The following is a 26,201-nucleotide window of genomic DNA, read 5'->3' as shown; positions in this document are numbered from 1 at the left end:
GTTTAATACAGAATTGATTTTTATTCAGCAAGAAACAAAGAAAAGCATTAAATGTAATTTTTATACTACAGAAGTAAATAATTCAAACTTTTAAGATTCAAAAATAATACTTTCATGTATATATAAACCTATAAAAGTAATCCTCCAAGTGCTAGGCCTACATTTGAGGCTGATCATATGACTGAATAAGGAAATGTTTTCTCAAGGTCTTGTATAAAATCATATCAAGGCTGTATTTTCATTCACACTGCTTTGGCTTATGGTTTTAGTAGCTTTACTATTCAAAACTGTCAATATTCTCATGTTGAAAATGACATTAATAAAAATCCATTTGCAACCTCCACTTAAACTGAATCTGCTGGGGCTACATAAAGAGAAGTCAGTCCCATTTTGGCTTAAGCAAGTTACTTACATAAAATTAATGAAAGGTAGAGATTAGATTCAAGGAAAGTGAGCTAAGCTTAATTACAGAGCGTTTCACTTTGTCTCAAGAAAAAAAAGCTGGCTTAAATATCATAGTTTTCAATAGGAGTAGAAATTCTTTCACGTACTGTATCTCATTTGGATGTCATACAGCAGAAATTTATGGTACAGTAAAAACATGAAGTAGCAAAGTTAAAGAAAACAATGGCATTTTCCTCCATCACCTCTAATGACCTTATAGTAGAGTTGATATTCTTTAATGGGCAGGGCAGCCACACAAAAAGAAAAAGCTAATGAGTTCTGCAATAGATAAACAGAGCCAAAGAAAAACAGCATTCTCTCCTCAAAAGAGTACTTATAATTATCAATCAATTATAAATCTACAACTGAATGACGAAGCTAATGTGCTATGAGCCGTATATAACCATTTTTATGTAGGAATCTCTAAGACTGAAAATTATTTTACGTTTTCCTCTAGTTTAAAAAAGACTGAAGAAAGCTGAAAATGAGTACAGATACTGGGACAAACCGAAGTATGTTTACCAAACACAAATCAGTGAGAGTCACATGGCATCATATCTGTGATATTTCCATCAAAGGTGCATTACCTGAGTCCACTAATGAGGAAATGTTAGAGAACAAACCCAAATCAAGGGGCACTGCACAAAGTGACTAGCCCATAATCTTCAAAAGTGTTATTAGCACAGTCAGTCAAAGGAAAGAAATTATTCCAGATACACAATTAAAGTAATTCTGAAAGTATAATTCTGAAGGTAATCATTTTGCTATACAAGACTGTCGCTCCCCCTCTTCATGGAGGAACGACACAGGACCCTGCGCTGTTCTTTCGTCTGCTCGGCCCTCCCCGGGTTTGCTGCTGGTTCTTCCCGGGTTGGCTACTATCCCTTCCACCTCCGTGGAAGGGCAGTTCCCCCTGGCCGCATTCCCCACTTCCGCAGGGGAGCGGCACACCGCCGGCCGGCTCTCTGGGGGGCTGCACGGGTGTTCCTTCAGCTAGATGTTCCCCATAGATGTTCCTGGTGCACGCCGTCTCTCTCCTCCTTTATAGTCCTCTTTCACCAATCCCAACTCGGCTGCCCACACGCCGAGCACGCCGCCCTCCAATCAGGAGCAAGTCCTACAGTTAATTGGTTGAACTGGAGGCAGCTGTGCGGAAGCTGTTCACTCCTCTCCCAGCGCCACACTGTGGGAGAGCAGATGCATAGAACAAGTCCTAATTCGAGTAACTTAGTCTAGTCCGGATTGCTCCCCACAGATCCCCCTTTCTTTTTATTTTTTAGCGTTGATACGCGCCTGTCTTCGGTGTCCCGCGGCACACACTCTGCTCTACTTGCTAGAATTGCCACAGGCTCTTACAAGTCCTATCAGGCAAACCGAATCCGGGTCCTCTCTTCGCCATGTTGTGAGGAGGTTTTTAGGCGCTGATGCGTGCCTGTGTTCGGTGCCCTGCAGCGCATACTCTGCTCTGCTAGAACTGCCTGCAGGTGTTTACAAAACCTATCAGGCAAACCGAATCCAAGCCTTCTCATTGCCTTATTGTGGGGGAGACTTATTAGTGTTGGTTTGTGCCTATCTTCGGTGACCTGCAGCTCATACTCTGGTCGAGCTTTGCTGGCGCTTACCGCCTTAAATCAGGCAGACCGAATCCAAGCCTCCTAATTGTTGCATTGTGGGGAAGCTTTACTGATGTTAATTCGTGCCTGTCTTCGGTGACCTGCGGCTAGCCGCCCAGGTGCTCATCGCCTCACTAATCGGGCAGACCGAATCCAAGCCTTCTAATTGTTGTATTGTAGGGAGGCCTTTCTATTTCTCTATTTCTCTATCTCCGGGCATTCCTATTTCTCCCATTTTACTTCTGTCTGCCAACATTCCCATTTCTCTCACTCCACTTCCAAACTTCTGTTTCTCTTATCCCCGCGGCTTTCCGGCACCTCGCCCCGCCGGCGGGTTCCCGGCTCTGCGCCGCTTCAGCCCGCGCGCCTCTCTCATCTGCGCAGCTTCCCGGCTTTGCGCGGCTCGGCTTCGCGCGCTCCGCGGTCTCCACGCTTAACCCTTTCGCGTCTGAACCACGGCCTACGCCAGCCCCGTTCCCTATCTATTCACGCCCCGTGCTCTCTGCACGCGGCGGCTTCCGCGAGTAACACAGCGTAGCTCACGTGTCCGCCACTAGCATTCAATCCAAGTTCCCCGGGCTAGCCTGGCGAATTCAACCCAGCGTACGTCTCCGCCCCACGGTTTGGCTTCCCGTCCTTTGCTCCCCGGGCTAATCAGACGGATCCCAACCTGGCTCACGTTTCAGCTTCTGGTTTCAACTTTTCGCCCCCTATTCCCGGGCTAACTTGAGAATCCCAAAGTGGCTTTCGTGTCCGCCTTGGCCTGCCCCCCACGGCTTCAATTTCCCTAACATTTTTCTCTACCCGGTATGTTTCCCTAAGTTTTCTTCCAACAATATTCCTCCCTCATTTCTCCTGGCCTCTCCCCACAGTCCGCGTCCGAGTCTGCTTGTTCTAGCTTTCACTTTCGCTTTCGACCTTAGAGATTTCTCCCAGCTTCCCCCCGTAGTCCGTATCTGAATCTATGCCTAGGCTTTCAACAGCTTCTTCCGGCACCTTTTTCGTCCGGCTTTTCCCTAGGCTGTTTGCTAGTCTCTCTCTCCGGTATTTTCCCAGTTCTTCCCGTTTCTTCCCTCCTAAGTTTCCTATCCGTCCTAGGTTTCCTATCCGAGCTAGGTTTCCTATCCGAGTCACGGCACCATTATGTCGCTCCCCCTCTTCGTGGAGGAACGACACTGGACCCTGCGCTGTTCTTTCGTCTGCTCGGCCCTCCCCGGGTTTGCTGCTGGTTCTTCCCGGGTTGGCTACTATCCCTTCCACCTCCGTGGAAGGGCAGTTCCCCCTGGCCGCATTCCCCACTTCCGCAGGGGAGCGGCACACCGCCGGCCGGCTCTCTGGGGGGCTGCACGGGTGTTCCTTCAGCTAGATGTTCCCCATAGATGTTCCTGGTGCACGCCGTCTCTCTCCTCCTTTATAGTCCTCTTTCGCCAATCCCAACTCGGCTGCCCACACGCCGAGCACGCCGCCCTCCAATCAGGAGCAAGTCCTACAGTTAATTGGTTGAACTGGAGGCAGCTGTGCGGAAGCTGTTCACTCCTCTCCCAGCGCCACACTGTGGGAGAGCAGATGCATAGAACAAGTCCTAATTCGAGTAACTTAGTCTAGTCCGGATTGCTCCCCACACAAGACATTACTTCAACTGGTGAAATTCAAATGGAGTCAGAAGAACAGAAGATATACTATATCAACACCAACATCCTTATTTTAATGGTTATATGGTGATTATGCAGGAAACATTTGTTTGAATACTCAAGTGTGTGAGAATGATGGTACATAGTATTGGCAACTTATTAAGTAATCTGGGCAAAATAAAATCTTAGTACTATGATATTTTCTGAAAGTGAAAAACAGGAGGACAGGATCTGAATATCATTCTGGTTTCCATTATTTGTTACAAACTATCTTTACCTTGTCCCCACACCTTTGTCACTACTCATATTACCACCAAGTCTCCCCCCAAGTCTATCTCTTAAGAGTCTCTGTAGTCAATGCCTCTTCTCCAATACTGATTAATTAAGTTGATACCATCTGTCTCTTGCCTGAACTATTTCAATGGCATCCCTAGCCATCTCTATCCATTTCTATTGAAATGCCAACAATTTGCTAGCTGTTTCCAAACTTTTTACAGGCTGAATTTGCTCAAATGAAGGCAAAATATTAACCAAGTGAGAGGGAGTAAGGGAGGGACCAAAAAAGAAAATTAGAGAGAGAATGAGCAAACCCTGAGTGACTGAAGAACTTTTGAAAGCCACTGTGCTATAGCACAAAGTCTAAACTCCTGAGGAGTACAAAATACGAGCCATTCCTAATCTGGTCTCAGCTGTAAGCATACACAGCCATTTTTCTAAAACAGCTCCTCACCCATCAGTACTGACCTGTGTTCTCTCACGTGTTAGGCGCTCTTACCTGCCCGTGTCTTTGCAAACGCGCTCCTCTCTCACCCTCTTTCACCAGGTTCTTTGCCCACCCTCTACTGACCCTCCTGACAAGTTATCCTGCCTCTCTCCCTCTGGAACACAAGGCTGTCTTCCTTCCCCCTAGAAAAGGAGAGGAAGCGACGAGGGAACCTTCAGGGAAAGTTGGGGAACACAGTAAGAGAAGGCGATGAAGGACTATGAGATTGACGAAGGGGTAAGCCAAATCATGGAGGACAGATTTGATTAAAATACTGTAGATTATCTTGTTTATATACCTGATAGAAGCAGAAAGCTAACAGAGAGACGAAGTGTGCTACTGGAAATGTCTCGCCTTATAGTTCCATGAAGAAAACCAAAACTACTTTTTGTTTTTTCCCCTTTCTCTATGTTAACTGACATCATCAGGCAATGACACATCCATGTACATACACAGACAATAAATAACAGGCTCTTTTCCGCTTTCAGAAGTGATCCTCAGCTATCCAAACCATAGTATCACTGCCCATATCCTGTTACTTCCTGTAATTTCTAAAAGCAATAAACAAACATGAGTATGTACAGATTTCAAAAATTTTTGCAAAAGAAACTTTAAAATTTTTTTTTTAATTTATTTGAGACAGATGGACAATTATTAGAGAGCTCCTATTGGCTAATTCAGTCCCTGATGGCCACAACAGACAGGTCCTGGCTGGGGCTGGAGCCAGGAACTGGGAACGTAAAGGAGTTCTCTCACCTGGGTGTCAAGAATCCAGCTCCTGAGCTATCATCACAGCCGTCCAGGGTCCACACTGGAGGAAAGCGGGAGTCAGGAGTACGAGCCAGGACTCAAATGTAGACAGTCCCATTTGGGAAGAAGGGATCTTAACCACTAAGCTAAACGCCCACTTCTAAATTCATTTTTAAGTTGTTTTCCATGAATGTTTTAAAGTATTGTCATAAAATTCATGGATAATTTTTCCATTTCCCAGAAAATAACCACAGTATTTCTCACAAAGGGTATACTAGAAAGCATAAGTAGTACAGCTTTTTATAACATGAAAATAAGCATCCATCTTAAATTGTTACAGATATCTATATTTCTTTGTGGTGTTTCAAGACTAATGTCCAATTCTGGAACAAACTCTGTAGCTGAGCAAACAGATCCCTCCTAAGGTCTCTTAGGTAGAGGACTGATGGCACCATGACTTCAGTGTTTGCCTGTGAAAGTTGAAATCCGTGTGAGAAAAGGGTAAGCAACCACAGAAGTCATACATGTCCATATTCTGGCATTTATTATTCAAAATTTAATTGAGTGGAAAAGACAAAGAGGTGACTAAAAACATAAAGGTCTGATAAATACATGAAAAACTGCCCAGTAACATTAGCTATCAGATTTGCAAAATAAAACCACAATATGGGGGCTGGCACTGTGTAGTAGTAGGCTAAGCCCCTGTCACTAGTGCCAGCATCCCATTTGGGTGCCAGTTACAGTCCTGGCTGCTCCTCTTCTGATCCAGATCTCTGCTATGGCCTGGGAAAGCAGTGGAAGATGGCCCATGGCCCAAGTGCTTAAGCCCCTGCACCTACCACTACTGCAGCCATTTGGGAAGTGAATCAGCAAATAGAAGACCTTTCACTTTGTCTCTCCCTCTCTCCGTAGCTCCACCTCTCAAATAAATAAATAAAAATCTCTGAAAAAAGAAAAACACAATACAATACTACTTTCCATCCACAAGAGTTGCTTAAAGTAAAAGAAACCGGCGGCGACACAGTGGTAATGAATAAAGCCACCACCTGTGACACTGGCATTCCATATGGGAACTAGTTGGAGTCCCAGCTGCTCCATTTCCAATCCAGCTCCCTGCTAATGCACCTGGGAAAGCAGAAGATGGCCCAGGTCCTTGGGTCCCTGCACCCATGCGGGAGACCCAGAGGAGCCTCCTGGCTCCTGGCTTTGGCATAGTCCAGCCCCAGCCGTTGTGGTCATTTAGGGAGTGAACCAGCAGATGGAAGACTGGTCTCTCATCTCTCCTTCTCTCTCTGTAGCACTGCATTTCAAATAAATAAATAAATCTTAAAAAAAAAAAAGAAATTAAGAAAGAAAGAAAGAAAGAAACCAAACACTACCAAATGTTGATGAAAACAGGAAGCAAGTTAAACTGTCACACATGGTTGGTGGGGATGTAAAATGTTACCAACACTGCAGAAAACCATTTGGCAGTTTCTTAAAAGAACATACAGTAACCCTATGAGCTATCTCATTCATTCTTAGGTATTTACTCATAAATTTCCACAAATAGGCTGAAGCAAGAATGCATACAGAAGCTTTATTCAGACTAGACAAAATCTCAACTGTTCATCAAGAGAAGAATGGATAAATAAATTGAAGTATATTCATACACTGGAAGGGGGACACAGAAATAAAAAATGAATTTTTGATACACACAACAAATGTGAATGTCAAAACCAGTATGTTGAATGAACAGACACAAAAAAGAAACACAGAGTGCCTCATTTTATATGTTTAAAAATCCATAAAACTAAGCCAGAATGACAGAAATCAGAACAACAGTTGTCTTCGTGTGGCACGGGTTGACAGAAAGGCAGCAGGAGGGAATTTCCACAAGGATAGAAATGTTCTGTATTTTGGTTGAGGTGGTATGGGGTACATGGCTACAAACATTTTTCAAAAGTGACTCATGCATTCTACTTTATATAAAAAGTACCTCACTGAAAATGCATATAGTAGTTGAACTACAAATATTTCCATCTTCTTCGACTCTCCCACTTTGAGACTGCTACATGTTAAAGAAGGACTTGGTGTTCTTTGCTTTGTTCTCATTAGTTGATACTTCCCTACACTAATACCAGTTATGATCACGTATTCAACAGGTAGGGGGACAGTTTTCCCATAATCCACAACACCTGTTATTGATGAGTCAGCATACAATTCACTAAGAAACATTCTGTAGCAGGTAGAAAGAATTCAGACTGGAGACTATGAGAGAACCATTCAAGCAACTATACCAGAAGGAACAACATCTGAAGCCACTACCGGATCAGAGAGAACTAACTACAATCTACACAATTTAGAAACAACGCAACGTCTTAAAGGAAATCCTCAATCCTATCATGAAACTCTGCAGAGTAGAAACTACTGATTCAAATTCTTTCAGCTGAGTCTCTACTAGGCCTATCATTTTATAAGAAAGGTTTTAAACTTCAGGAGATTTTTTTATGAAGACGACATCTTACATAAAGCCTATAGTGGTGGGCTTATCTGGAGAAAAGCAGTGACTCTTTTTTAAACAGGGTTCTCATCTTAGTAATCACAATTTTAACATGGCAATGATTTACTGTGGATCACAAAAAGAAAAAAATGACTTCCTGTTACTTGCTTTTTAAATTTAGGAATCTTTATTTTCATTTACTAGTGCTTACCAGTGTTCCTGGGAGGTTTCATTTGGTAAGTGTGCAATTAGACCTCAGGTAAATCCACATTGCTTTTTATTTAATCTCCTTCCCATTTCAAAAACTTCTGCCTGGATTTCTTTGCTGGCTCTTAGAGCAAAACAATTACCTCATTTAGATGAATATGCCAGACAATCACTATCCTCAGATAGACTCTCTGAAACAATCATTCCATCTTCCTCTTCAAATTCCTGGCAGGAAGGCGGAGCAGACATTGACAAAGATACTGCCTAACTGCATTGTACACAGTATGGTTTCAGAAAATGTGTATTTAAAGTGAACTGCAAAAATGATGAGACAAACATCTACCACAAATATACCTTTATAGATATACAGATAAGAAAAATCTCTGCAAGTTATATAACTACAGTAAAAAACAAGCAAAATGAACTTCATTTAGCCTCGTTCCATCTCTGCCCACTAACGTCCTCATTCTATGGTGGCTTAAAAAGCAAAAACTACTACCACCACACTATAAAAATCCAGAAACATCTAAAACAGTAACTTTAATACAAGAAATATTATAATTCACTTAAAAGTGTCCCTATTTCTTTTTTGGTACAGACTGCATTATTTTTTAAATGGTAATAAATGTGATTATTTTCTACAAAGCTCTTCTATTTATTAAGAAATAATGAAACACTGTCATAATGATTAACTCAGTAAAACTAGATCCCTTATGTGTTGATCTTTAATTTTTCGCACAAGAAATTTTTAAAATTTTTCAGGTTATAGAACATTATTTCTGGACAAACCTAACAAGGCAGTAGTTGTAAAACACTCTCAAACTTCAAAACACCCCTCCATCTCAGTACAAACAATGCTGTGTTGTACACTCATCCTAAAACTAAGAGGAAGCATTGTGGGTTAGTCACAACTGGAATTCCTTATCACAATGAGGATATGTATGCTTCAGGATTTTACCACTAACCTCAGTCATTCAAGCAACTAGGAAGACAGTAATAGTGGTCCCTTCTTCGAAAACCACTGCTTTTCACACGTACTCGGAGGACTATTTTTTAAACCTTGTTTTCTGCATTGTGAAGGTATTCCTCTTGCCTAGACAGAATTAGGATGCTAACTCAAAATGTCTTCTTTTTTTCTACAATTTTTCAATTCAGCTATTCAAGATATGGAAACAAAACATTAGCAGAAAGTCTTATAGGGATGAAGCCTGTTTTATATTCAAATTAGTAAAGATGCTTCCACTGCATTCATTTAAGCAACAAACACAGAGTGCCCACTACAGATCAACATTGCTACATAACACATTCATTTTAATCCAGAACTGAGATCATTATATGCAGTAACAAAATAGGAAACAGGCTCAGAATAAGGTTGCTTGCCCAAAGATTTATAGCTAGTTAAGATTCAGTACCATGTTTGAAACTCAGATATGTCTGAGCCAAGCTCTATGCTCATTCCACTGAGCCAAGCTGTCTTCCAGCATGGCATAATAAGTATCTTGCAGTAGCAAGAAAACAAAAGGCACAAGTAAAGGGCCTATGAGAATTCTTTTATTCCAACAGCCCCTTCATAAGATAGCAACCACTCTTTCTCAGACCCCTTAAAATTGCCTTTCCTTCCATTAGAAGGAAAAGAAAAAAAAATTAAACTCTCCTGAGAGGAGAAAAAAAAAATCAAAGAACTTATCCTAAACTCACTTTAGGACTAAAGGGCCTGGTAAGCTACACCAGCATACTTTTTCTTCACATCCAAAACCCTGAAAATACTCTGATCACTCCTGCTTACTAGTTATAAAGTACTGTTAAAGCAGTATGTGAATTTGTTCATTGCAGTTCTATGCCAACATTTGATTAAAAGCATTTTGATAGTCTGAACTAGTAAGATTTTAGGCAAAACAATGAAGTTGAATTGTGTCGGAATCTATCCAGCATCGTCACCTTGTTTCCATATCAATTCTAGTTTAACTATAAAATAGCAATAACCATAATCTTTCTCTTTCCAAGATTTATTTGAAAGGCAGAGTTACAGAGAAAGAGAGAGAGAAAGAGAAAGAGAGAGAGAGGTCTTCCATCCTCTGGTTTACTTCCCAAATGGCCTTAACAGCTGGGACTGGAGTCAAGCCACAGCTAGGAGCCACAAGCTTCACCTAGGTCTTCCACCTGGGAGCAGCAGCCCAAGGACTTGGGCCATCCTCTGCTGCTTTCCCAGGCACTTTAGCAGGAAGCTGGATCAGAAGTAGAGCAGCTGGGACTCCAACCAGCACCCATATAGGATGCCGGCAATGCAGGCAGCAGCTTAACCATTACGCCACAACGCCGGCCCCAATAACCATAATCTCTTATGGAATCTTACCTTGTACCAGGCCTTGTTTAATGTTATACATACAAATCATGATTTCATAGAGTGAAAGCAAATCTCTACGGATTCTGTATCACAGATGAAGAGGTGAGGCTCAGAACCTGAGCTACACTGCCTCTCCAGCACTACCTGCCCGATACCTGTCTTTCTGATTCTTGTGAATCCTATTCCTGGGGTAGTATAAATCACACAGTATTGTGGTCAAGAACAAACCATTCCTGGCTCCAGTAGAGTTCATGGTTTCACATCTGAGGTTAAGAATACTAACGAAGAATATAATGGAGTAGATTATTTCAGCACAATGTTAAAACCAAACAGAGTGAATCAGATAGCTACATAAAATCAGGGCTATAAAACCTGGCAGTTTTGAGTCCTGAGTCCTGGTTCAGTAGACAACCTCTAGCTTAGCATGTAATTGAGGATGCAAGTATTATTCAATATCTAAATTCTATCAGCTTATCTGTAAGGGAATTCTGCATGACACATCTGTCTCACGGGATTACTCTAAGAATTACATGAGGGAAAGAATGTGGTGTTTAAAGCTGTGTCTGGCATAGAACAAACATTAATATGTTACAAGTTGATAATCCCAAATCTGAAAATCCAGAATCCAACATGCTTCCAAATTCAAAACTTTCTGAGTGCCAACATGATGCTCAACTTGTTTTGGATTTTGAGACGTCTGAATTTCAGATTTTCTGATTAGGGATGCTCAACCCTATGCGAATATCCAAAATAAAAAAGAAGTCCAAAGTCTGAAAAACTTCTAGTCTCAAGCGTTTCAGAAAAGAGGTACTCAAATTCTGATCAGCTGTTATATAACGTTCTGTTATTACTTTTAAGAAGGTTATTGGTTTTTGTTTGTTTGTTTGTTTGTTTGTTTTGACAGGCAGAGTGGACAGTGAGAGAGAGAGAGACAGAGAGAAAGGTCTTCCCTTGCCGTTGGTTCACCCTCCAATGGCCGCCGCGGCCGGCGCACCGCGCTGATCCGATGGCAGGAGCCAGGTACTTATCCTGGTCTCCCATGGGGTGCAGGGCCCAAGTACTTGGGCCATCCTCCACTGCACTCCCTGGCCACAGCAGAGAGCTGGCCTGGAAGAGGGGCAACCAAGACAGAATCCGGCACCCCGACCGGGACTAGAACCCGGTGTGCCAGCGCTGCAAGGCGGAGGATTAGCCTAGTGAGCCGCGGCGCCAGCCAGGTTATTGGTTTTTTAATATTTATTTATTTATCTTAAAATCAGAGTTACAGATAGAAATGAAGAGAGAGAGAAATCTTCCATACCCTGGTATACTCCCCAAATGGCCACGAAAGTCAGGTTGGGTCAGGCAGAATCCAGGTTTCCCACATGGGTGCACAGGCCCAAACACTTGGGTCCTCTTCCACTGCTTTCTCAGGTCCATTAGTAGGGAGCTGGATCAGAAGTGGAGCATCCAGGACGCAAACAGCACTCACTCATATGATATGCCAGCATCACTGGCAGTGGTTTTACCCGCTATGCCACAATGCCTTCCCTAAGAAGGCTTTAAAATATGCTACTTCATCATGAGTACAGTATATCAAAAGAAATGAGACAAGCAGTTATTAGACACTTCAAATCTTAACTTGAACTGAGTATTGCCTACAAGGTTAGAATAACAATCTTTCAAACCAAAAACATACCTAAAGTTACATGGGAACAGGTGCAGTTTCAGTTCTTCGTATGTGGCCAAAAAAAAAAAAAAAAAAAAAATTCTCTAACCTCTCAGAGATCAAGAAGGGGCTGGGGGCCAGGCATTTATCCCAGTGGTTAAGATGCTTGTAAAGACAAGCCATCTGCATTCCACATCATGGTGCCTGCATTCAATACCTGGCAATGTCTCCAGACTCTAGCTTCATGCAAATGCACACCCTGAGAGGCAATGGTAAAAGCTCAACCTTGTAGGTCCTTGACACTCATGTGGGAGTGCTGGATTTAGTTTCTGGCTTCTGGTTTTGGCTTGACCTAGTATTGGCTACTGTAGGCATTTAGGGAGTGAACCAGTGGATGGGAGCTTTTATTTCTCTTCCTCTGTCTCTAATATATAAATTAATTTATTTTTAGAAATCATCAAAAGGGCCAATGACACTTAAAAGTATGGTCTGGACACACCAGGAGATGTTAAAGACTTTCTAAGACTTCTGAGAGGTCAAACCTATCCTCATAATACCAAAAAGTTACTAACTTCTCTGTTGCTCATTCTCTCCCAAATATACACTGGCCATTTAATATGATGCTGCCATTGCTCTGATAGTTAATGCAATTATAACTATCCTTATAAATGTTTTCAATTTTAGTTTCTAATGCAGTTAAGTTTCAACAACTCTCCTAATGAAACACAACTGGGGGGCCGGCGCAGTGGCTCACTTGGTTAATCCTCCGCATGCGGCATCAGCATCCCATATGGGCACCGGGTTCTAGTCCCGGTTGCTCCTCTTCCAGTCCAGTTCTCTGCTGTGGCCCAGGAGTGCAGTGGAGGATGGCCCAAGTGCTTGGGCCCCTGCACCCACATGGGAGACCAGGAGGAAGCACCTGGCTCCTGGCTTCGGATCAGCACAGCGCCAGCCATAGTGGCCATTTGGGGAGTGAACCAACGGAAAGAAGACCTTCCTCTCTATCTCTCTCTCTCTCACTGTTATAACTCTACCTGTCAAATAAATAATAATTAAAAAAAGAAACACAATTGGGCATCCTCAATAATTTGTAAGAGTACAAAGTTTCACAGACCAAAAGTCTGAAAACTGCTGCTCATGGAAGTCAACAGAGTTCTGGGTCATACAAAGATTTACAGACTCTTCAACTGGAAGAGGTATTCTTATCTAAGTCTCTTGACAGCTTTAGAAACAGATCGTATGGGGCTGGCACCATAGCACAATAGGTTTATCTTCTGCCTGTGGCACTGATATCCCATATAGGTGCAGGTTCTAGTCCTGGCTGCTCCTCTTCCAATCCAGCTCTCTGCTATGGCCTGGGAAAGCAGTAAAAGATGGCGCAAGTGCTTGGGCCCCTGCACCTGCATAGGAGACCAGGAGAAAGCACCTGGCTCCGGGCTTTGATCGGTGCGGCTCCTGCCATTGTGGCCATTTGGGGAGTGAACCAACAGACGGAGGACCTTTCTCTCTGTCTCTCCCTCTCACTGTCTGTAACTCTACCTCTCAAATGAATAAATAAAATCTTAAAAAAAAAAAAAAAACGGACCCTAGAGATTTGAGTGCCCTGTATAAGGTCACAATAGCTAACAAAAGGTAGAGCTGAGCTGGAAGCAAGTCTTGGACTTGCAAGTTCTCTTAACCAGGCAGGTTATGAGCATGACATATGCATAAAGTGCCTCAAAGAGTATTGTAGATACTAAGTTAATACAGATCAAATGCTTCTATTAGCACCTGACACACAGCTGCTGATCAGGAAGTGCTGGTAGTTCTGGTGAGAACTCAATCTGGTTTACTGATCAGGAATCTATTACCTGAAACACAGGCTGCAGTCTCTGTTCAATGTCATATTTGCAAAAATCTTCCTTTACTGAAGCTTTAATCTCCCTTCTTGAAATTCTACTAGGTATGGCCTCACTGGTTGTCACACAAATGAAATTTAATCTTAGTGCTACCTAGCTTGTTTTCTAATCGTATCCCACACCAATTTTACTGAATCACATGCTATGACTTTGAAATCCCTCACCATCCTATTTGTCTTCTTCAAAGAGCTCCAAGTGACTGCTCCTGAGAATATACGGCATTCAAGACTAAGAAGCCTTTCAGGCGCTGCGGGTCTTGGTTTCCCTTGCTCTGGGTACTGTTAGTCTATTAACATAAATGGTTTTTTATAAATACCCAGAGCTCCCTGTTCCGTTGCGTGCAGTGTTAAAAACATATAGAGCAGCTTCTTTTCTGAGATTTCTTGACTTTGTTCTCAGTTTTCAATGAGCTCTTCTCTCTCTCTTTTGTTCCTATTCTGTGCAGTCTTTATTCCACTCCCAAAGTTTCTCATTAATGTAAGGCTCTGTGACAGGAAAGAGCTCCAGCAGGTTGGTTTTGAGAGTTCACATCCTGCCCCTACAGTCCTCACGGAGGGCCCCCTGCACTCTTCCCTACTGGCGCAGGCACAATCCCACCTGTTTCCTCCGCTAAATGGCCAGTTACTTCGGGAATTCTGTTGTCAGGTCTGAGCCTCATTATTTCCCTGTGCTTCTCCCTGCGAAGACGCTGCTTCCCTAGGTGCACGGCTGTCTCTGCTTTCCCTTCCTCAGTGGCACTCTGGCGTTACAGGAGTAACACACTGTGTCGTGTGTGAATGTCAGCCTTGGGTTTGGGTTTTGGGAATACGTTGCTGATTTTCTAGGCAGAGGCTCCAAAAGATCCAAAAACTGTTGCTATCTTCTTTCAGGACATCTAAGTTAACTTTAAAGTTAACAAAATTATAGTTTTATTTTAACTTTTCAGAGTAAGTAGCTGTACTCTAACATCAAGAGTAAGGGGCAAGTGTAAGACATAGTGACAGAAAACCACATCCCATTTTATAAAGCCTGTTCAGCTCCCGATCTCAGCTTCCTACTACTAATGAATACCCTGAGAGGCAGCAGGTAATGGCTCAAGTACTTGGGTCCCTGTCAACCACATGGGAGACCAAGACAGAGCTCCCAGCTCCCAGCTTGGGCCTGGCCCAGCCCCAGCTATTGTAGGCATTTGGGGAATGAACTATCAGATGGCAGATGTCTGTCTCTCCCTGTCTTTATAATAAACAATATTAATAAAAATTTAAAAATAAAGTCAGGACTAATATTTAATTTTGTAAAAAATAAAACAATCTGTCATTACTATACAGAGATTATTTCTGAAAAAAAAAAAAGGAAATCGCAGCATGTGATATGTGTATAACTTTTAGATTTAAAAGTGTTAATTTTTAGATTTATCTGAATGTCAATCATTGAAAAGTTAATAGTAAATTTGCACTCTATGAAGGGAACTGCTTTCCAAAGACAGAATCTTTGTCATTTATGCAGGTGCTCTCAAACTTTGACCTGGGTAACCTATCATGAAGGTCTGACATCTCTGATAGGAGACAGGAGTTAATTACGGTGTCTGTCAGCTACCCATTAACATAAAAACAAATACAGATTGTCCTGGGAACAATATATAATTCTTTTCTTTTCTTTTCTTTTCTTTTTTTTTTAACAATACGTAATTCTTACAACTTTTTCTCCCCTGACCCGGTTTCTATTCTGCCCTTTCTGAAAGATAGCTTCACTGGGTATAAAAATATGGTAGACAGTTTGCTCTGGCCTTCACTATTGCTATTGGAAATTCAGGCAAATGCCTGACCGCTGTTCCCTTTTAGGTAATCACTTTATTTTCTAGTTGTTAAATATTTTCCTTAGCTTGACTGTTCTACAGTTATACTACAATGTGTCTGAATGTGAATTGATTTTATCTTGATTGTGATTCATGTAGTTTCCCAGATTTGATAACTGGTATATTTCAATTGTTCTAAAAATTTATAACCATTATCTAGTGGAATATTGACACTCCTCTACTCTTTCTTTAATTTTATTGTTGGGGGGCAACATAGAGAGAGCTCCCATCTGCTGGTTTACTCCCCAAATGCCCACAACAGAAGAAGCTTAGTAGAAGCCAAAGCTAGAGCCAGGAACTCAATTCAGGTTACCCATGTAAGTGGCAGTAATCTAACTACATAAGCCATCATCACCATCTCCCAGGGTCTGCATTAGCTGAAAGCTGGAATCAGGAACCAAACCCCACGTGCTCTGACATGAGACACAGAGGTCTTATCTGCCAGGCTAAACACCAATTCTTCTCATTATTTTTATCATCTCTAATTAAACATGTGCTAGACTTTTTTTTTTTTTTTTTAAATTTTCCACTCCTCTTAAATTTTCTTTTTTGTTTTCTGGCTCTCAAGTTGCATCTTCCTTAGAACTTTATCTGTAGTGATTCAAGGCCGGTGCCGTGGCTCACTAGGCTAATCCTCCGCCTTGCGGCGCTGGCACACCCGGTTCTAGTCCTGGTCGGGGCGTCAGATTCTGTCCCGGTTGCCCCTCTTCCAGGCCAGCTCTCTGCTATGGCCCGGGAATGCAGTGGAGGATGGCCCAAGTACTTGGGCCCTGCACCCCATGGGAGACCAGGAGAAGCACCTGGCTCCTGCCATCGGATCAGCGTGGTGCGCCGGCCGCGGCGGCCATTGGAGGGTGAACCAGCGGCAAAAGGAAGACCTTTCTCTCTCTCTCTCACTGTCCACTCTGCCTGTCAAAAAAAAAAAAAAAAACAAAAACACACACAACTTTATCTGTAGTGATTCTTTCAGCACTGGGGTGAATTTACATTGCAGCAGAGAAAACTCCTGTTTGCTTAAGTTAGTTGCCCAGGAAGCTGATTATCATTTTAAATTAAAGTCACTCACTGCTCGAGTATTTTAGAGCCACACAGAGCCGTGTGAAGGGTTTTTTGTTGTTGTTATAAATTCGTATGAGGTAGAGCTAAAACTGAGACAGAAGGGGCCAGCACTGTGGCGCAGTGGGTTAATGCCCTGGCCTGAACCACTGGCATCCCATAAGGGCGCCAGTTAGAGACCCGGCTATTCCACTACCGATCCCGCTCTCTGTTGTGGCCTGGGAAAGCAGTAGAAGATGGCCCAAGTCCTTGGGCCCCTAGCACCTGCGTGATGGTAGCTTTGGGATCCGCAAGGAGGGAAGGCCTACACTTCCAGGAATGGAAAGGCCTACTTCCAAGGAAGAAAGTCCTTGTCAAGGTCCCTTCGGGTGCCTAAAGGTCAACCAATGAGGATCAGACCCGCCTCAACCTTTAACCCCCATGCCCTGAATCTGTAAAAGGAGCTCTCCCAATCTCTGACGCATGACTTCCCCGGCCCCCACTCTGTTGCTCTGTTGGGACCGGGGAACCTCACCAGGGAGTGGAACCCCAATAAAAGCCTGTGAATGAATTGATTCGTCTGCCTGGGAAGATTTGTTACGCACCGGACACCTTGCACGTGGGAGACCCAGAAGAAGCTCCTGGCTTCTGGTTTCAAATCGGCACAGCTCTGGCCGTTGAGGCCAATTGGGGAATGAATCATCGATGGAAGACCTCTCTCTTTCTGCCTCTCCTCTCTCTAACTCTGACTTTCAAATAAAATAAATAAATCTTTAAAAAAAAAAAAAGATGAACTTATGACTGGCAATCAAGAAGGGAGTTAAAACTGTCATGCATTAGAAAAAAATATTTTGGCAGTGATTTTTAGAAAAGCAATTAGAAAAATAAGAAAGCAGAGTTGTGCTACTCAAAATCAAACCAAGTCCAAGGGCCAATTTGACAGAAATAAGGAGAACAGATGAAATGTGTTGAACTGCATTATGTGGATGCAATCAGTCAAATCTGTTACCAAAAAACTCTATGAGAAGCCAGGTAAAGCATTCTACTATTCCACTACCAGTGTTCAACACAATAATTCACTTGTGCAGCTAGGCAAGAAGCCACAGCAGCCTGACCATTGGGCTTTTCTGAGTTTCTTTGATTTTTTAAAAATTTGTATTTATTTATTTATTTGGGAAGCAGATAGTGAGGGAGCCAGCCAGCCAGCAAGATCTTCCATGAGCAGGTTCACTCCTCAAACACCTGCCATGGCTGGGACTGGGTCAGGGCCAAAGTCAGGAGGTAAAAACTCAATCCAGGTCCCCCGTGTGGGTGCTAGGTATAAAACTACCTGAGTCACTGCCAATTATCTCTCAAGATCTGTACTGGTGGCAAGGTGGAATCAAGAGGCACAGTCAGATATTAAACCCAAGTACTTGGTTACCAGACACAGGTATCTTAATTGGAGTCTTAACTGCTTGGCCCAACTCCCACTGATTTTTTTCTAATGTTAAAACAGCTATAAGAATTCAAGAATTCTAACTATTCAGCGTCAGGGTGTCACCATTACTATATAAACAAAAGATCTTTGCATGTCATTAAAAAAGATAACTACATATTTGGATAAATAACAGGACATGATCATCTCATTTCTTGAAAAGTACTTAGATTTCTATTACCAACTTTAAGGAATCTCTGATGTTCCATTTTAGAGTTAGAAAGTTCAGCCAATTTATCTTTCTGAAATTCAAAATTCCTTCACTGCTTCAAAGCACAGCCACACAGGTGCTCTTGTGACATGTATGCGCTATTTCTTTTTTCCCACTGTTCTAAACAAAGTTTAATCAAGAAATTACAATTAAATACTATGTGCTAGGCAATTAAGCAGACACAGAACATAAAAAAAAAATCTTCTTGAGACAGCTTAAAATCTAGTTGGAAATATAATTAAACAATTCTGTACTATCAATTACTCCATTTTGCTTTGCAGTCTAGATAACAGAAGTTTCCAGAAAGAAGCAATCTTACATAAACAGGAATAGTGAACAGCTCTGCACATGAAAGAAAGTCAATAAATACAAATGTAAGGAACAAATGAACAAAAAGAACTGGCACAACTGAACATATATAGAGAGAATTAAGTCAGGTCCACAACAACTAGCAACATGGAATTTGATCCTCAACAAAAAAGAACCCTAAAATCTGAGTATATGTTTGCAATATTTCATTAATTCTAAAAGTTATACTCTTTTCCACATTTTCTCACATTTGCCCTCAGAAACCAAAGGCATGTTATTTCAATAGCAGCTCTTTCCTATTGGTTAAAGTAACCGTATACCTTAGGATTCTTGGAATCAATCACATACAATGTTTCTTAAAAGAAACAGGATGTGTAATATTTACAAACTCATCAATCAGTATAAGCAAATTTGGATATATAATCTCAATTTTTTTAAAAACCAGTTCAAACATTTAATAAAAGCTAGATACATTCCTATGAGTTCTGATCCTGAAAATTTCAAAACATGAAAGCTCAGCATTAAGAAATTTATATAATTATACACCTACTATAAATGCATACAATCTACCTTCCTTAAAATCTACAGCATGCATATTCTCTAAGCTTATTACTGCATGCAATGAAAACACATCTCATTGTGAGAATTCTGAAACTATCCTGGGGGCTGCCACTGTGGGATAGTAGGTTAAGCCTCTGCCACCGGCATCCCATATGAACATCCTGGCTGCTCCCCTTCCTATCCAACTCTCTGTTATGGCCTAGGAGAGCAGAGAAGAATGTGGCCCAAGTGCTTGGGCCCCTGCACCTACATGGGAGACTCAGAGGAAGCTCTTGGCCTCTGGTTTCGGCTCGGCCCAGCTCCGGCCATTGTGGCCTTTTGGGGAATGATCCTGTGGATGGAAGACCTCTCTCTGTCTCTAACTCTGCCTCTCAAACAAATAAATAAATCTTTTAAAAATTTTTAAAAACCATTCCTTCTTTCTTACACTAAAAGGTAGCAAATTGAAGAAAGGGATAAAAGTAAATAACCCTTCTCTATTTTTAACTATAAACAGAAGGATAAAAGAAATGCCATCTTAAGGGGTAGAAATTTTATAGAAAAACAAATAGGAGTTAAATTCATATTAACCAAGTTATTCTATATTCATTTATAAATTACCCTAAAAGAAAACTCTTATGCTTACCATGATGCAGTAGTATAAATAAGCAAGCTGGTATATTTTAATTGGACCAGGGAAAATGCTATGCTCCACTCCCCGCAAAGTGAACAATGAATTTATCTAAGTCAAAGTCCTACAGTTTAGCTAGGGAAGGAAGTTTACTGTCCACTTATACTGGAAAAGTGCAAGCAGATAGGAATTAAACTGCTGACATGACCTCAGTTCAGCACCCTTCACTCTAAAGTGGCAGTAGTCTAACCAGAGCAAGGACTTAATGTCAGTGAAGAGCTTCTCTAGCAATCTTTTATCACAGCTACCAACAGCTGAGTAGAAAATAGGAACAAATGAAACTATTAATCAATTAAGGGAAGAACGAACCTTAAATCGGTGAAACAATCTGCATCCATGTGTGCACCCCCAAACACGTGTATACATCTTTACAGCTGCATTTCTAAAAGTTTTGTTTCACTTTCTTTCATATAACATTAAGGATAGGAATGTGGTGGTCAGTGGATCTGACTTTCATCACACACATTCACTAAACCTTCAGTCTTAAGTTTCATTCACAAAGATGAGCTAACCCCCGGTCCCAGTTTAAAACATAAAACTACACAAGTAAAGTATAAGAAGTGAATAGCATTCTACTAGTACCTATGCCAACATGCACTGCTCCTGTCCCCACATGGGAGAGACACTGACACATATTAATAGCACAGAGGGAAAATATAAACACATAAAAATTCAGTTAGACACGTGAAGTATCAATAACCAAGCAGTATATAACTAGGCTACAGTCCATTTTCCTGTAAGACATGTTTCTGCAGTATGAATTCATCCACTCATCATTAGGGTAATGAGGTCAGTATAATGTGAAAGTCACTTGGTCTATGAACAATTTTCTCCAGCAGCCATGTTTTAAAGTCAGCAGATGTAAACTTTCTTAAAACAGGGGCTTTCTTAAAAGAGGGGCTTATCAATATGATGATTACCTTAAGAAAAAAGCAACTAGAAACCCCACAGAAGAGAACACAGAGGCAGGTTCATGTTGGGCTTTGCACAATCTTAAACCATCTGGTCAAGCTTTAGTACAGATAACATGCCGTAAAAATAATTTCCTCATGTTTCTTTTTTTAAAAAAGGGTGTGGAACAAGGATAATAAGGACCATAATAGATTCATTTAATAATTTTCACAATTTGATAAGTGAAAATGAATGTCCATACTAACCTACGTCTCAAAGGAAAAAGCATAAATCTTAGGTCTTAGAAGTTATTAACTGATGCTGGATGCAAATGTTTACATTCTCTTTATTACAATGGTTATTTTGTTAGTACAGATTATAAAGTTGCAAAGGTTGCTTTTTGGTTTGTCCCTGGTTTTAGGGTTTGAATTTATAGAACTTTAGGTTGCTGTCAGAGACAACATATATTGCTTTATAACAGAACTGCCTATATTTCAGTATTTAAGGAAGTCCAGTGTCATCATTCACTTTATTTGGGTCTGGTTTTACTACTTCAATATTTGCTGTTATACAATACAATGAACCCTAACTGAAAGGTTGAAATTTATTGCTACTAAATACAAAATATTTTCAGTCAATCCAAAATATGGCCCATTTTTGTTTTTCCTAATGTTTGTCTTAATATTATTCCACTCCCCAAGTAGGCAGGGCTGGGTCACACCGAAGCCAGGGGCCAAGAACTCAATGTAGGGCTCCCATGTGTGTAACAGGGACCGAAGTACTAGAGCCATCACCATTTGCTGCCTTCTTAGGTGAGCATTATCAGAAATGCTGGGTCGATCAGGAGTGGAGCTAACACTCCAACCCAGGGACTCTGACCTGGGGTGTGAGCATCCCAAATGGCTACACCACATACCTGCCCCTGAGTTCAGCAATTTCACCTTGGTAGGTCATATGACTCTAAGATGATTCTAACACTTTAAGGTGTACAACTCTAATGAAAATTTAGTTTGGGAAATATAGTTATTAAAAACTAAACATTACATTTTTTATCTGAAACTTTGTTTTATATTAAGATTTTTTAAAATGCATTTTTTTCCAATTATCTGAAACAGATACATCCTGAAATACCAAATCAACCAAGGTGCATGTGGGGAGCAACTCGGACTAGACTAAGTTACTGGAATTAAGACTTATTCTATGCATCTGCTCTCCCACAATATGGCGCTGAGAAAGGACCAAACAACTTCTACGCAGCTGCCTCTCTCCAACTTGACTGATGAGCTGCAGGAGCTGATCCTGCTCCTGATTGGAGGAGAGCAGCGTGCTCGGCGTGTGCGTAGCAGAGTTGGGATTGGTGGAAGAGGACTATAAAGGAGGAGAGAGACAACATGTACCAGGAACATCCAGATAACATCTGAGCAGCCCCCGAGAGAGCCGGCCGGCGGTGTGCCGCTCCCCCACGGAAGTGGGGAAAGTGGCAGGGGGAGCCGCCCCTCCACGGAGGTGGAGGGGTCGGCAGCCAACCCGGGAAGGACCAGCAGTAAACCCGGGAAGGGCCTAGCAGACCAAAGAACAGCGCAGGGTCCTGTGTCGTTCCTCCGCGAATGGGGGAGCGACAGTGCAACTATAAGTAGGGCATTCCTACCTCTTTAAAAATAGGAGGACAGGATGTCGGAGCTGGCAGAAAAGAGGAGAAAATGGAACTTGAACAGAACAAGTACACCACTCTAGTAAACAGATCCAATCTAATCAATCCCCTCTCCCCCATCACATCCCATATGCATTACATAGACTATCTGCCTTTCAGATCGGACCATTCATACCACCCTTCTACTGCCTCTTCCAGTTCAGACCAAGTGCTATGACATTCTGAACCAAATTCTGGCTCCATGATTACCAAAAGGTTAGTAATGGCCTTGAAATTCTGTCTTCAATATCTAAGTTTATATGCCTTGTTTTTAAAAACCTTCCCACTCAGTCAAGGCTTTCCTATGCAAAACTTTTAATACAGAAATAAGAAATGTGATAAAATGGAAAATAGGTAACAAGACCAACTGTCCTATGCAGAATGAAATTGTATTAAGTAACTAGAATTTAAACTGCTGAACGAGTACTTACTCTCATTGCGATGACTGAAGCTCTCAGCATTGTATACAGACTGGTCAGTTTCAGAATAATCCTCCTTTACTCTGTCTCCCTCTGAGGGGAAAAAAAAAGTGATCCCTACCATTTCCAAGAAAAACACCTTTGGACTGTCTCCCCTCATACCTTCTCTAGAAACCTGCTACATGTATCAGCACCTCTTACTTAAAGGCCCACTTTCTTTAAACTCAATTTTGTCTCTCTCTGTAAGCATTCACAAGTATATGACACTGACTTTTTAATGCCAATAGTGACAAAATAATGAAATTTTCTTTTAAATTCACACTTAAGAAAATTCCGGTCATGGAGAGAAAATAAAGAGGCAAGTAAAAGTCAGTATCATAAAATATGCAATAAACAAATGCTATAGCAATGATTTATAATTTTTACTTTTCAGTAACCAAAAACTTCTTGGTTACGCCATATGTGTAACTAAAATTCTAAAATGATTCTATGAAATACATTTTTAAAAAGCACTATTTGGAGGTTAATTACTATGATTTTCAACAACCAGTCAACTTGAAAATCTAAGAATTAATTTCTTAGAGAGGCAGAATATGTTACAAATCATGGCTCATATGCTTTAATCCTGTTTCTTAAATATTACCTTTAAAAGGTTAACACTGATTTTTATTCATTCTTGATCATGTTTGAGGTAAAAAAGTGACAATTTTTTTCCTAAAAAAAGTACTTACAATCAGAATTCTGACAATCTTCCTCTAAAGTGTTGTGGTTTTATAAAATCCAAGATACTTCCAATCTGATTCCTTAGCACCAAAAAAAAATCATTTACCATACATAAATCATAACTGTCACATTAATCTAATCTAAAAGGATCTTGAGCCAATGACAAAGTTGCATTACAGTAGACTGCTTTCAATATACCTCTGTAGGGGCCAGAGCACAATTGCTTGTATCAATTTGTACATGATACAAATGTAGTTCTGAGGTAAAGGGACAGGAGAAAATTTGCTACAAAGCCCAGAGTAATGATTTTAAATGGTGAAGGATATACAGATAATTTCTGACAAAGCAAAAAATAATAACATATGGCCTTTTAGATACAGTCCACTATTATAACCTACTTCTCCTTAGATGCATCTCCCACATTTTTCTACTGTCTCCCATTACCTAATTCATACATGCAATTTATTAGCTAAGAAACTCTCCTGCTTCTCTGGGGCCTCTCCCTATTCATCACAATGCTGTTGCATTTAGGTTTCTAACTTCTCACTTCTCACTCTACATAAGCATTCTCCTTAAGCTATTACATCCACTTTGATAGTATCAATAGTGTTAGTTCTTAAACTTCAATAAGATTACAGATCACTTAGGAGGCAAGGAGGCTTGTTAAATCGCAGACTCCTAGCGCTTATGGGAAAAATAAAATCTCTGGCTCCTTCTAAATTCACCGCCTCTGAGACAGTTTTCCCAATGCCTTTAACCACTACTCCCAAACCTTATTAGTTAACAACCTTAAGTTTCTATTCCATACTAGCGTTCCGAAATACCCTGCAACTTTTTTGCTGTCTCTCCTGTTAAGACTGTGAAGTCTCAGAAGGCAAATGTTAGCTCTTCTGTTTTAGCATTTCCAGTGATTTGCTAAAAAGTTAGCTATGAGTAGGTTTTCAATAAATGCCATGACTAGTCATTGCCCTGATTAGAAGACAACAAGTGTTTGAATAAAATGAGAATTACTCGTTATCTATTTTGTGTTCTTCTTTGACAGTCTGAATTAGGAAGTGTTATACCAAAGATTTCCTTTTCCCCAGATTATGAACACTTAAATTTCAGAGACTGACCAGGATATATTACTGAAATAAAAATCAGATCTACCACTCACTGGCATCCCCAGCAAGCTTGTAATAATCTCAAGTCTCCTCAGCTCCAAAACAAAGCTGCTATCTAATGAACAAATTTTAGGCAAGGAGTAAACAGACAATATAAGCACCCAAACCTGGTATATGATAGTTCTTACTCTTATTAAGCCATAATTTTAAAATTAAACCATTAATGTACTATGAAGGTACAGAGAAGTATCTTCCTTACAGATAAATACAATTTTTAAGCTGAAGATAATAATTACTAACTTTAAATTCTTATAAATTTTATAAATTATGATTAAAATGTAAAACAACATGACCTAAAATAGAGTATTTTGCTTAAAATAGCTACCTAATCAACTCTTGCAAATGACTAATGGTTTTAAGAACCCACTGAAGGGGTGGGTATTGTAGCACAGTGGGTTAAGCTACCACTTAGGACACATACATCCCACATCCAGTGTTGGTACTCTACTTCTGAAGCAGCTTCCTACTCACGCACAAAGAACAGTCGATGTAGGCTCAAGTACTTGGGAGTTCTGATATCTACATGGGAAACCCAGACGGAGTTCCTGGTTCCTGGTTTCAGCCTGGCCAACCCCCAGTTGTGGTGGGCATTTGGGGAGTGAACTAGGGGATGGAAGATTGGTATCGCTTGTTCTCTCTCTCCCTTTCATATAAATAAATGAATAAATCTTTCCAAGAAAAGCAAAGAAAGAGAACTCAGTGAGAAGGAAAAACTTTTAGATCCCAAAAACACAGGGGAGAAAAGCAAAAACTGACAAACAGGATTTTACCAAACCTAGAAGCTTCTGCAAAGTAAAGGATATCATCAACAGAGTGAAGAGACAACCTGAAGAATGAGAGAAAAATTCCGCAAACTATGCATCAGACAAGGGATTAATATCTAGAACATGTAAGGAACTAAAAACAGCCAAAAAATATCAACAGAATACTTCTTTAAAAGAAGATATCCAAATGGCCGACATATGATAAAATGCTCATCATCACTGATACCAAGGAAATGGAAATAAAGCCACAAAGAGACATCATCCTAATCCAGTTTGAATGGCTATAATCAAAAAGACAAAAACAACAAACGCTAGTGAGGATATGGACAAAGGCGGACTCCTATACACTGTTGGTAGGAATATAAATTAGAATGGCCATTTTAGACAATAATATGGAATTTTCTCAAAAAAAAAAAAACTAAACATAGAACTACCATACAGTTTACAAGATTTGTCCTCCAAAGAGAGTATCTTTACTTGCATGTTTATCATAGCAATGTTCACAACAGCCAAGATATGGACTCAAAGTATACATAAACAGATAAATGGGTTAAAAAAAATCTGCAGCATATATACACATTGGAATATTATTTGTCCATAAAAAAAAAAAAAAGAATGAAATCCTGTCATTTGCAGCAACATGAGGGGAACTGGAAGATATTATACTAGGTAAA

General features: G+C 40.9%; 1 protein-coding gene across 5 annotated transcripts in view; it reads right to left on the bottom strand.

The window, feature by feature from the left end:
- FBXW7 (F-box and WD repeat domain containing 7) overlaps positions 1-26,201 on the bottom strand; it is a 212,944-nt gene that overhangs the window by 91,833 nt on the left and 94,910 nt on the right. The gene's annotated exons all lie outside the window — the stretch shown is intronic.

This window comes from Oryctolagus cuniculus, chromosome 8, assembly GCF_964237555.1.
Source record: "Oryctolagus cuniculus chromosome 8, mOryCun1.1, whole genome shotgun sequence".
Classification (NCBI taxonomy): Eukaryota; Metazoa; Chordata; class Mammalia; order Lagomorpha; family Leporidae; genus Oryctolagus; species Oryctolagus cuniculus.
The sequence above is the reverse complement of the archived record's forward strand: the minus strand, read 5'-3'. Positions and strand labels throughout refer to the sequence as shown.